Raw genomic sequence first — 10,895 nt, 5'->3', positions numbered from 1 at the left:
CTCTGAGGCCCCTGCTCCTAACCATTATGCTCGATTGCCTCTCACACGGCTCTCTCGGGCACTGAGTTTGCTGTGGTGCAAAGACCACTGGGCCAGAAGTGAGAATGCTTCAGGGCCTCAGTTTCTGTAAAATAAGGGGTTTTCAAGAGAGAACCCCCAAGGCATCTACTGGTGTTCACAGGAGCTCAGTGTGGGTAGAAAACAGGTTGCCAGGTTTGTAAGGAGGGAACAGCTGGTGAGCAACGAGAGACCCCTGCCAGGAGGGAGGCTTTTCCCAAAGCTCGGAAGAGAGGGTCTACAGAGAAGACTGTGTGTGGCCACCTTCCCAGCACCTGCTTTACCCATTCCTCCTCAGTCATGGCTCAGAAATGAAAACTGGAGGTGAGGGCTCTAGCACTCCCAGTTTCCTCCAGGGATAAATAGGGAGATGAGACATCACTACCCTTGTTCCCCATACGCAATCCTGCCCTGGGAACCTTAGAAAGGGAAGGGCCCCTGCCTGCAAAGAGTTTTTCTTTTTAAAAGGAAGAAGGACAAAAGCAAAGAAACATGAATGGAGTTAGGAATAGGGCCTTAAGCCCCTAGCTGAGAAGATGGTGGTAGGAACAAGTAGCGTTTGTTAAAAAATTCACAAGTTTCTTCCAATTTCATGGGATCTCTAGTCCATCGACTCCTCTAACCATCAACTCCCACACCTGTATTCCTTTCACTTTTGCAACCCAGATTGTATGTTCTGTCGTTTCAACCACTCTTTGTGCAAAATCCTCAACTCCCCGGCCCTTTGGTGCTTCCACCAAATCCACCCGGTGAAACCCCAATCCAATTGGCCAGTCCTTCTCTTACCAAATCCACCAGGACTACTGGATTCTGCTAGTAAAAGCCACCCAACCATTCAAATCGACATCGCTACAAATTCATGGTCTCCGTGCTCATTCCAATTAAACACAGCAGGTTAAACACCTACGTTTACCACTCTTCCTTCCTGAAACTGCTAAAATTGCATCAGTGAAATTTTAAAGCTGGGAGAATAAAGCAAATGAGAAGAGAGACAAGAGGTGAGAGATGTCATTAATCATAGATGATAGAAAGCAGATGAGAAGTGGTAACTGGTTTAGCAAATGGCAGAAAGTCAAACCAGTGTGTCTGCAGAAGGCCATGCCAATGGGAAACGAGCTGGTTCTTGGGGCAGAAGCCCAGAAGGGCTCAGGAATTAAAAACACCAGCCATCTTGGAAGGCAGGAAGGAGTTGTGTAAGTTTGTGTAACGAACAGTTAAACCCGCACTCTCCTCCCCCAACCTGTTCAGCCGGGAACCTCTCCATCTTTCCCCCGACTTCCAAAGAAAGCAAGAGATTTGTTTTCTAGAGAAAATGAAACAGGTAGGGTGGGACTTAGGGAGGCCAGGGAAGCACAGCAGGTGAGTATGAGGCATTGCACTGAGTGGAGGAGGGTGAGAAGGAAGTGACTATCACATCAGCTCCTTTCTTCTAACCAGCATTCAGAACCAGTGGCCAGGGGTGAGCCTTCTAGGGCCAGGAGACTAGAGCATTCCTCTCCAGAGAAACTGACCTTGATAGCCCCAGAGAAAAGATCTCCTGACGCTCTTATCTCAGTCTTCACCTGATCACCCGGTCAGTGGTGCCCACAAGTCAATATGGCCTACCCACACACTTGGGCCTTCTAATACGCCTGAGTGCCTCCCTCTTCGATGGGAGCAGCCAGCCAGCCAGAGTTACCAGACCCTTGAGAAAAGCCCCTAACCTGAACCACAGATGTAAAAAGACAAACTGAAAAAAGGCATTTGGTGGAAGAAGAGAAATGCAGGGAGAAGAAAGCCTCAAAATTTCAAGAAGATATTGCATTCATTAAAAAATAGGTCGCCCTCAAAAAGGAATACTCAGAGAACATGAAGAAGCTCTAGGATTTTAAAAATATGACAACCGAAATGAAAAATCAGAAATAAAAGGAAGCAAAGAAAATCACACAGAAAGATAAAAATATAAAGAGATGGATAAAGAAAAGAACTTTAGATCAATCCAGAAGGCCCAATAGTCGAGTAATAAAAGTTTCAGAAATAGACGGGGGGAGAAAAGGAGGAAGGAAATCAAAGACATCTGTAAAGAACAGAAAGATAGATTAATTTTTTTTTTTTACATTTATTTATTTTTGAGAAAGAAAGTGAGACAAAGCATGAGCAGGGGAGGGATAGAGAGACAGAAGGAGACACAGAAGCTGAAGCAGGCTCCAGGCTCTGAGCAAGTGGTCAGCACAGAGCCTGATGCGGGGCACGAACCCACGAACTGTGAGATCATGACCTGAGCTGAAGTCAGATGCTCAACCGACTGAGCCACCCAGGCGCCCCAGAACAGAAAGATAGATTAAAAGAATCCACTGAATGACCAAAACAAAGACAGATTATAATATTATTTTAGAACAATGGGGGATCTGAAGACTTCCAGAGATAAAACAAAACAAACAAATACACCAAAACCAGGTCATAGACAAAAGACAGGAGAATCAGACCAAATCAAATACCTCCAACACAGGAGAGAGGTGAAGGGAATCCCAGGGACTGTAATGAAGGCAGTAACCATATTCAGAGGATAAAAGCACTCAGTTTTGTGTTATCTGCCCTCTGGATACCTCCCCCCCCTCCCCACCGCCTCCAACTTCCTCCTTCTCTTCCTCCCTTCCTTCTTTCAGTATTTGTTCAGTATCTAGTACGTACCAAACACTTTGGTGGCCCCTAGAGGTACAATAGAGAGCAAAAGACCATAGCCCTAGGGGAACCTGGCTGGCTCAGTCAGTGAGTTCAAGCCCCATGTTGGGCATAGTGCTTACTTAATTAAAAGGGTGGGGGATGGAAATGCCATAGCTCTGTCATGAAGCTCACAGTCTAAGCAAGGTCACTGGTGAGCCAACTCTCATGCACAGAGGTGGTTTTGTTTGGCTTGTATAGTATGTTTTGTTTGTTTGTTTACATAATCTCTAGGCCCGATGTGGGGCTCGAATTCACGACCCCAAGATCAAGAGCCACATGCTCTGCCAACTGAGCCAGCGAGGTTTTAAAACTGTTTTAAAACTTTGAAAAGTGATTGACAATACTATAACTTCCAGCTCCTTGTGAAAAAAATCAGAAGGCCTGGCAATCATCTGTAGTTGGAGTTGACCCTTTATTATTATTGCAGTTTTGCATTCATGCTTTCTTTCCGATTTTTATTTTTGAGTAAGCACTATATTCAGGTAGTTCAAAAATCAAAATATATAAAAAATATTAATAGTGAAAAGTCTAATTCCCAACCATTCCACGTGCCCCATTCCCCCTTCCGCTCCCACAGGTAACCATTTTTAATAGTTTCTTGGGTAATCTTTCAGAGTTTTTACTGTAAATACTAACAAATGTGACTATGTATTCTTACTTTCTCTCTTTTCACACAAATGATAGCATATAATCACTGATTTGTATCTTGTTTTCTTTCAGTTAACAATATATAGGTGACCTTTTATCAGCATATATAGAACTTCTATATTCTTTTTTTAAGTTTATTTATTTTGAGAGAGAGAGAGCAAGTGGGGGAGGGGTGGAGAGAGTGATAGGGAGAGAGAGAAGATCTCAAGCAGGCTCTGCACTGTCAGTGCAAGCCCAATGCAGGGCTCAAACTCTCATATCGCGAGATCATGACCTGAGCCAAACTCAGATGCTTAACCGACTGAGCCACCCAGGCGCCCTATTCTTTTTTAAATAGAACAGCTTTATTGAGATATAATTTACATGTCACAAAACAAACCCCTTTACATTGTGCAATTCAGTGGTGTTTTTTATATATACGGTAACAAAATTGTGCAGCCACCATCACTAATTCTAGAACATTTTCATCACCCCAAAAAGAAACTCATCAGTGGTCACTCCTCATTCTCCATTTCCCACCCCCTTATACCTCCAGCCACCACTAACCTATTTTCTGCCTCTACACATTTGCTTATTCCAGACATTTCATATAAATAGACGCATACAATATATGATCTTCTGTGACTGGCTTCTGTTACTGAACATAATGTTTTCAAGGTTCGTTCATTTTTTTAGCACATAGCGGCTACATATCGGAACTTCACTCCCTTTTACAGCCAAATAATCCATCACATGGATATACCACGTTTTATTTATCTATTCACCAACTTACGGACCTTTGGGTTGTGTCTACTTTTTGGCTATTGTGAACAGCGCTGCTGTGAACATAAATGTACAGGTTTTTGTGTGGGCACATGTTTTCAATTCTCCGGGGTACGTAGCTGGTAGTGGAATCGCTGGGTCATATAGTAACTCTGTGTTTCACTTTTTGAGGAACTACCAAACTGCGTTCCAAAGTGCCAGTACCATCCTACATTCCCATTAGTATTGGACAAGGGTTCCAATTTCTCCAAATCCTTGTCAGACTTACTATTATCTCTTTTATTTTTTATTTTTATTTAAAAAAAAATTTTTTTAAGGTTTATTCATTTCTCAGAGACAGAGAGACAGAGGGTGAGTGGGAGAGGGGCAGAGAGAGAGAGAGGGAGACACAGAATCTGAAACAGGCTTCAGGCTCTGAGCTGTCAGCACAGATCCTGATGCGGGGCTTGAACTCGTGGACCACGAGACCATGACCTGAGCCGAAGTCGGACGCCCAACTGACTGAGCCACCCAGGTGCCCCTATTATCTCTTTTATTACAGCCATCTGCATTTGTTATTTTGATAAGGATTGCCAACTTCCAGAGGGTACCAGTATACAAAAGTGCCCGTGATCTTGGCCTCCGTGGCAGAGTATGCCTATCAAACTTCTGAATCTTTTTAATTTGAGTACAATATGATATCTTAGAATGGTTTCATTTTAGTTGAACATCTGCATTAGTCAATTTTGCTGTGGTAACTAACGGCTTCAAAATCCCACGGGCTTGCAACAACAGAAGTTTATTTCTCTTTCATGGTTTACATTGGTGGTGGGGTTGGCTCTAGTCCTGACCCACGTGCCTTTATTCCACGACCCAGGATGAAGGAACAGCCCCTATCTGGGACACGATGTTCTCATGGCAGAAGGAAAGGAACAAAGGCAGAGAAAACCACGCAACGACTCTTAAAAATTCTGCTCATACCTGGCATATGGCACATCCGCTCATATCCCATTGACCAAGGCAAACCCCAGGGCAGCGGGGTGAGGATGTATGTTCCTCTCACAGGGGGGTGCTGCAAAGCTCACGGCGATGGGTGAAGATGTAATCTCTCATCACAAGGTCATGAGACATAGGCCCTTAAAATTTTGCATTCTGTTTCACCTCAGTCCACACCAGCCCACCTCACTCATCTACATTACCTGCCTGGCCCTATAGATATCCAAGTTGAAACCACTGGTCTAAACGCTTCCCCTCCTTTTCCCTCAAGGATACCCTCTCGGTTATCCCCTCACTTCTTCAACTCTCCTTCCTACTACTTCTTTCTCACAGCATTTTAAATAGCTTAAACCAAGGGGCGCCTGGGTGGCTCAGTGGGTTAAGTGTCTGACTTCGGATCAGGTCATGATCGCATGGTTCATGGGTTCAAGCCCCCGCGTCAGGTCCTGTGCTGACAGCTCGGAGCCTGGAGCCTGCTTCGGATTCTGTGTCTCCCTCTCTCCCTGCCCCTCCCCCACTCGTGCTATCTCAAAAATAAACATTAAAAAATAAATAAATAAATAGTTTAAACCTCACACATTCCCACTCCAGCTGCCCCCTACCTTCCTAAAAGGGCTGTCCCCACTCCATCTTCATTTTCTCTCCTCTCACGCTTTCCTCAGCCCACCACGTAGCTTCCACCTTCAAAGCCACCAAGAACTTCCAAATCCAATGGGCACATATCACCCTTATCCGAGCAACATTTTCTTTCACTGGCTCCATTGGATTACCACCAACTGTTTCTCAGTTCCCTTTGCATTTTCACCTTCCCCTGGCCCTCCCTGAAATGCTGGAGTCCCTCAGGGCTCTGTCCCAATGCTTCTTTTACCTGTAATCTGCACCACTCCCTAGACAACTGCATCTGTGCTCTGGGCTACCTCCTGGTAGCTCCTCCATTCCAGACCTCTCTCCTGAGTCCACGTCCAGGAAGCCGCCTGCCCAACTTAGAAGTCTCATGGGCACTTCATACGCAGTAGCTCCAAAACTGAACTCAATATCAGCCCTCTCAAATACACTCTTCTTAGGTGTCCTGGTTTGATGAATGGCAACCATCTTCCACTGGTTACTCAAATCCAGATTCTGACTGTTCTCCTGCCTCCTCATCCTCGACTGATTTTTTTTTTCTTTTTCATTTAATCCTCAAATATTGTCACATCTTTCTCTCATTCAAAAACATCAGCCTCACAGTAAAACCTGGATAAAGCTTCACTTTTTTCCTATGGGCTATGTTGCAAAATTCCTTTCCTTAAAAAAAAAAAAAACACTTTAAGGGGAAAATGATGACCTTCTAGTGGAGAAACCTGGTGGACCACCTTACCCAAGATTCAAGGCAACATCACCAATAATGGGATAGACTGACATACCAGCCCTTCTGATGTGAGGCATTGAGAAGCACTCAACATCACTCATGTCACATTTCTGCCCAAAATGCATAACCTGAATTTAATGGTGAGGAAACAGGCATATCTAAATTGAGTGTAATTCTACAAAATAACTAACTCGTTATTTTTTTTTCATGTTTTTATTTTTGAAAGAGACATAATATGAGTAGGAGAGGGGCAGAGAGAGAGGGAGACACAGAATCTGAAGCAGGCTCCAGGCTCTGAGCTGTCAGTACAGACTCTGACATGGGGCTCTAACTCACGAACTGTGAGATCATGACCTGAGCCCAAGTCAGACGCTTAATTGACTGAGCAACCCAAGCACCCCAGTAACTTGTTATTTTCAAAAATGTCAGCATCGTGAAAATCAAAGAAATATTGAGGAAATGTTCCAGAAATAGAGACATTACAATCAAAAGGAATGTTTGAGGGGCACCTGGGTGGCTCAGTCGGTTAAGCGGTTAAGTGTCTGACTCCTGATTTCACTTCAGGTTATGATCTCTTGGTCATGAGATCAAGGGCCATGTCGGGCTTAGCACAGAGCTCCGAGCCTGCTTGGGATTCTCTCTCTCTCCCTGCTCTTCCCCCAATCCTACTCTCTCTCAAAAAAAAAAAAAAAAAAAAAATTTAAAAAGGAATGTGTGAACTTAAATCGGCTCCTGGATAAGGAAGAAAAAACCTGCCACAAAGACCATTATTGGAACAACTGGTGGACACTAACTGTGCATGGCATCATAAATATTAGTATTCGGTCAGTGTTAAATTTCCTGAATTTGATCACTGGATTGTGGTTATGTAAGAGAATATTCTTACATATGCGGAAACATTTAGCAGAAAAGGAGCATGATATCTGCAACTTGCTCTCAGGTCAGAAAAAGGCAACACTTTATGTATCTATAAACATTTTTAGAAGAAGAACAGCTTTATTAAGATATGACTCACATACCAGGAAGTTCACCCTTTTAAATTGTACAATTCAGTGGGTTGTTTCTTTTTTTTTAGGATATTCACAAAGTTGTACGTCGTTCACACTTTTTAATTCCAAAACATTTTCATCACCCCAAAGAGAAACCCCATACCTGTTAGCAGTCATTCCCCATGCATTTTTAAAAGACTTTAAAAAGATGGAAAAAGCCTTCAAAATATTAATAACAGTTATTCCTGGATATTGGAATTATAGATTACTTTCATTTTCTTTTCTAAATTTTTTTTCACGTTATTTTGAGAGACAAGAGAGCATGCATGCACAACAGAGGAGGGGCAGAGAGAGAGGAAGAGAGAATCCCAAGCAGGCTCCCACAATGTCAGCACAGAGCCTGACATGGGGCTCAATCTCACGAACCATGTGATCATGACCTGAGCCAAAATCAAGAGCAGACGCTTAACTGACTGAGCCACCCAGGTGCCCCTATTTTGATTTTCTTATGCACCTATACTTCTAAAACTTTATATGATAACTTCATATTACTTGTGTAATTAAAATAAAGGTTATTATTATTATTTTTTAATTTTTTAACGTTTTTTTATTTTATTTTTGAGACAGAGAGAGACAGAGTATAAACAGGGGAGGGGCAGAGAGAGAGGGAGACACAGAATCTGAAATGGGCTCCAGGCTCTGAGCTGTCAGCACATAGCCCGACGCGGGGCTCGAACTCACGGACCGTGAGATCATGACCTGAGCCGAAGTCGGACGCTTAACCGACTGAGCCACCCAGGCGCCCCGGTTATTATTATTTTTAATGTTTATTTATTTCTGAGACAGAGGAAGACAGAGCATGAGTGGGGGAGGGGCAGAGAGAGAGGGAGACACAAAATCTGAAACAGGCTCCAGGCTCTGAGCTGTCAGCACAGAGCCCGATGCAGGGCTCAAACCCACGAACCTGAGATCATGACCTGAGCCAAAGTTGGACGCTCAACCGACTGAGCCACCCAGGCGCCCCGTAAAATAAAGGTTATTTTTAATCAACAAAAAAAATTAAGGAATTTAAGGAGCAGTAAGAACTCTAAAATATAAAAAATCACCAGGCTCAAGAATGGTTCTAGTACCTCACATGGTTTCCCAACTCCTTGATCCACTATCATTAAAAAGGTCTAACTGGTCACAAAGGTAGCCAGCTATATAGTGCTCATTTCTATTACACAACCCAAAAGGCTCTCAGAGAGAGGAACGGGCTCAGCTAGTTCAGCAAACACTGACTCAGTATCTGCCTGGGGGGCTGGCTGTGTCTGCCCTGTGAGCTCCAGCTGACAGACCAGTAGGGAGGTGGACAGGTAAAATAAAGGCTCACTTGCCACAATAGAATGGAATGCTCACAAGGAAAGGCAGGGCTGGTTAATTCTGCTCAGATTGGCCCAGGGCAGTCTTCAAAGGGAAAACGTTCAGGTCTTAAAGGCGATAAAGAGCTGGTGCAGGAAAAGACTAATCAGGAATCTGTTAGGATACTATTTGAATAACTGATAGGGTGGGCCTGAGCGAAGAGCAGCGCCAAAGAAGTTAGGGAAGTCATGCAGGAGGAGACCTGCCTGTGGGCAAAAAAGACCAGGGCAGTTTCTTAAAGCACTTTCTGCCAGGCTAATAATTGTTAGAAAGTGACAACACCGACCTCTGTACTGTCCACCTGCTAACAAATCCCATGGACTCAATACCCACATCCATAAAGGCACCAATTCTCTTTATATGTACAGTGATTTCTCTGCTTCTAGATTGCAAAGTCCTGGGGGGTTAAGGTCTTATCTTTAAGGAAAGCACTAAATACAAAACAGGCACTCAAAAAAAAAAAAAAAAAAGTTTTCATCTTCCCAACTCTCCACTCCCTTCCCCCAAGGTCTTGCACAAAGGCACTCAATAAACATTTGGATGAATAGACCAACTATTACCTGATACTGAAGAATAATGCTGCATTCCACTTACATTTTACTTGCATAGACCAAAAATCTGTATTAATGATAACTTAGAAAATTTGCAAAGGGTTTTCTTCTTTCTCAAAGCCTTCTCATCTATGATCTCATTTGATCCTGGCAGTAGTGCCAGAAATTAGCCGGAAAGGTATTTATTTATTCGCCCCAGCTTTCAAGATGAGGAATCTCAGTCCAGAGTTAATTCGTCCAAGATTACAAAGGAGACACGACAGCAAGCCTAGATCTCTGATTTTCTGAATTCTAGGCTAGTACCTCTCCCACTACAGTATTGGTTACTTTTAGGTCTGGCATTTCTAACTACCTCTTACCATACACAAAAATAAACTGCAGCAGAGAGAAAGACAAAAGCTGAAAATATACAACTATAAGAATGTCAGAAGGAACTATGGGGAGAGACTTTTTTTTGTAATGTTTATTTTTGAGAGACAGAGTACAAGTAGAGGAGGAGCAGGGAGAGAGAGGGAGACACAGAATCCAAAGCAGGCTCCAAGCCGTCAGCACAGAGCCCAATGTGGGGCTCGAACACACACACCAAGAGATCATGACCTGAGCCAAAGTCAGACGCTTAACCAAGTAAGCCACCCAGGTGCCCCAAAGAGACTCTTAACAATAGAGAACAAACTGAGGGTTGACAGAGGGAAGTGTGTGGAGGATGGGCTAGATGGGTGATAGGTATTAAGGAGGGCACTTTTTACGATGGGCACTGGGTGTTGTATGTACATGATGAATCACTGAGTTCTACTCCTGAAACCAATATTGCACTACATGTTAACTGACTAAATTAAAAAAAAAAGAAAAGAAAAAGAAGGAACTACAAGGAAATATTTTTTTAATCTTGAGATAGCATCAGAGAAACCCAAAAGCCGCAGGCAGATTTGACTATGGATAACTTCTAAAATTCTGTATAGAGAAAGACACCATTAAAGTGGTTAAAGATAACTCATGGCTTCCCCCCCCCCCCCATTATTTTATCCACTCCATGTTTTCCAAAAGAATTTTTGCTCTCTTTGCAATTATTCTTTTCCATCAAAAATTTAAAATCAGACTAAGTTCCATGCAAAGTCCTGTTTTAATTAGAACTTAACTTAATCTAAGGCAAAAACTTATGCTGTTACACAAGTGTTTCTATTCACAGACATGGTAAAACTCTTCATTTAACTAAGACCTTTTTGTCTTTCACTAAGATAGCCTGGTTTTCTTAGTATATGACTTGTAGTTTTCTGTTAAATTTATTTCTAGAAATGTAATATTCTTGGGGGCACCTGGGTGGCTCAGTCGGTCAAGCATCTGGCTTCGGCTCAGGTCTCACAGTTTGTGAGTTCAAGCCCTGAGTCTGGCTCTGTGCTGACAGCTCGGAGCCTGGAGCCTGCCTCAGATTCTGTCTCTCCCTCTCTCCCTGCCCCTCCCCCA

The sequence above is a fragment of the Herpailurus yagouaroundi genome, unplaced genomic scaffold, assembly GCF_014898765.1.
Source record: "Herpailurus yagouaroundi ecotype Mexico unplaced genomic scaffold, PumYag 166, whole genome shotgun sequence".
In the NCBI taxonomy this organism is placed as follows: domain Eukaryota; kingdom Metazoa; phylum Chordata; class Mammalia; order Carnivora; family Felidae; genus Herpailurus; species Herpailurus yagouaroundi.
The sequence above is the reverse complement of the archived record's forward strand: the minus strand, read 5'-3'. Positions refer to the sequence as shown.